This window comes from Ixodes scapularis, unplaced genomic scaffold (assembly GCF_016920785.2).
Source record: "Ixodes scapularis isolate PalLabHiFi unplaced genomic scaffold, ASM1692078v2 PGA_scaffold10__122_contigs__length_95168666, whole genome shotgun sequence".
Taxonomy (NCBI): domain Eukaryota; kingdom Metazoa; phylum Arthropoda; class Arachnida; order Ixodida; family Ixodidae; genus Ixodes; species Ixodes scapularis.
The window spans coordinates 39194786-39197342 of record NW_024609836.1 but is presented as its reverse complement, the minus strand read 5'-3'; positions in this window follow the sequence as shown (position 1 = coordinate 39197342).

Below are 2557 nucleotides of genomic sequence, written 5' to 3'. Positions count from 1 at the left end.
GCCCGCCGGCGGGTGGAGGCGGAAAGGGGAAGGGGGGTTGTTTGATTGCCTCCCTCCACCGTATTGTTCACTGGTAAACTAGAATGTCTGGAAGAGCGCGGTGCCCTCCGCCTCTATTATTTGTCGCGGGCGTTGGACGTTGCAGTGGGACAGCATCGGCGACATGGAACTTTGTGGTGTCGTCGGACGAAAATCGGTGTTTGTCGCTCTAGTGGAACGAGGCTTTTAGAGAAAACGTGAATAATTAGCAGATACTGTGAAAACCATACAAGGGGATTATTTTAGGCCTTTATTATTCTTAGTATGGGCGACCAATGTGTCCGCACATCCGTCTGTTACCTGAGCTGCCAAGAAAATTGTGTTTACAGTCTTATGCATATGGGTGGGAGTTAGCACATTTTACTTGGACCTGTTCGAACTTTTGCTAAAGCTCCTTTCGCATTCTTTATTTTTTTTTCTTCTCCAATTTGTGAGTTGGGAGTCTACACTCGTATGTAGTGGATGTATTCCTCTCTTTTATTCCTTGTTTTTTGTTTGTTACTTTTCAGGATGTTCAATCAGAATGAACTCACCACCTTATTACATGGAAAGGCTGTTGTTATTTCCAAAGTGTCTGTAAAACAGTCTACCTGACATCTTTTGCTCATGCCCTGGTTTCTGAAGCTCGCGTTCTCTGAACACAGCCTTTCTGATTTCTCTGATCCTTTTTCTTTTATGTTCAATAGATCAAGTTGTGAGTGTGCACCAATCTGCGTCCTATGAGTTCCTGTCTTTTTGTCCTTGTCTTTTTGTGCACTTTTTCCCGTTGGTCTATGATATTTTTTATCGTATATTCTAATCTGTGTTTTCATGTTTATACTTACTGCAGTCCTTACCGAGTAGAAGTTGGCATTCACTTTCGCCATTCTGATGCGAATGTCCTGAGACGACACAGAATGACAGCTTCCTCTGCTGAAGGCCAGGCTTCATGGAAGACTGCCGAGGCTGTTCATGGTAAGGTTCTTTATATATTGAGCAATATAATAGAAACTTATTGCTGATAGGATTGTTTTTAACGCAGACTGTGTTTATGGACTGGCCTTTAGCAATTCCGATGCCGTTCACGTGGAATGAAATCCTGTAGGGAAATTGCGCATCCCATTCGTAAGCGGAATGCTGAGTTTACAACAGAAGTGTGTCTCGACTTGCTGCCAGTATTGCTGTGTGTTGTGTTTGCATTTTTATTTGTTTATTTAGTGTTCCCAATAATGGCTGAAGCCTTCCCATTGGAAGTGGCAACACACAAACACAAATGAACCGCAAGAGAGGTGAACAGCGCCACTCACGCCGTTCGCCACCGCACCCATTGGTTTTCGATGAGGTTTGCAGTATTGGTCTCTATGGTATTTGGTCATATATTGCACATGAACACAATCAGGGCACTGTGCCTACAATTCAGCACTCACAAGATTTGCGTTAATACACCCTGCAGCTGGTCGAACTTTCAGAGTCATTTTAATGTTGCAAAAATGAATAATGACATTGGCATATTTCTCGTGCCAAATCCTTCATGCCTGTTCCGAACTCTGATCCCCACGAGATCACAGTAGAGTCGTTTCTGTTGTACAGTAAAACCTCGTTAATTCAACCCTTGCTAATTTGGATAATTTGAACTGCCGATTCGGTCCAGTCAAACGTATGTATTAGTCAATGGCAGCAGACGCTCATTAATTCAGAGGGAACGCAGCGCACTATCGTAAATTCGGACGAATTCGGCAGGTGGCGCTATCTACCGTCTGTTCCAAAAGGTATAACCGATATCCATCCGAAGTGCACACGTGATTTTTCCGGTTTTCCCATGGTTTTTCGGTTCTCCGTGTTTCGCACCAGTTTTGCTCTGGATCGCCGTGCTTCAGCGCGTTACTCTCCTGGCAAGGAAGCGGCAGAAGCATTGCTGCAACGGAAAAAGGGTAGCACAAGTGACCGACGACCGGAATGGCAAAATCGCGATACGCGGGGCTATTGTTCCCGAGCGTGCCAATAGCGAGAGTGACAGTCACGTTTTATGCCTCAACGCGGGGATCCTAAAGCCCGCCATTTTAACAACTATCCTATCCCTCAATTTTTCGCCGGCCACCCCCGCATTGTAAAATGCAACGTGACTGGCACTCTCGCTATCGGCGCTCGGGAAAAATGGCGCCGGGTGTCGCGATTTCGCCGCCCCGATTACTGGCCAGTTGTGCTACTCGTTTTCCGTTGCAGCTGTACTAGGCTAAGAATTTAGCGACGAAAGTGGAAATACTGAGGGCCTTGGAGGGCGGCGTCTTTCGACAACTTATGGAAAGTTACGACGTACAGAAGCACTTTGGCCACGTACGTAAAAATTTTGGCCGATATCCTACGGGCTTTTGAGAGCGAGAAGTTCAACGCGAAAAGAAAGCGGCCTTGGAAGGTGGTGCACCCGAAACTAGAAGAGGCCTTGCTGTGCTACATTGTCAGCGCACGGGATGCGTAGCTCCGACAGTGCGAGTGCGGTGGAGCACTCGACCGCGCTAAGGAAAGTTGCCGTCTTCGCCCA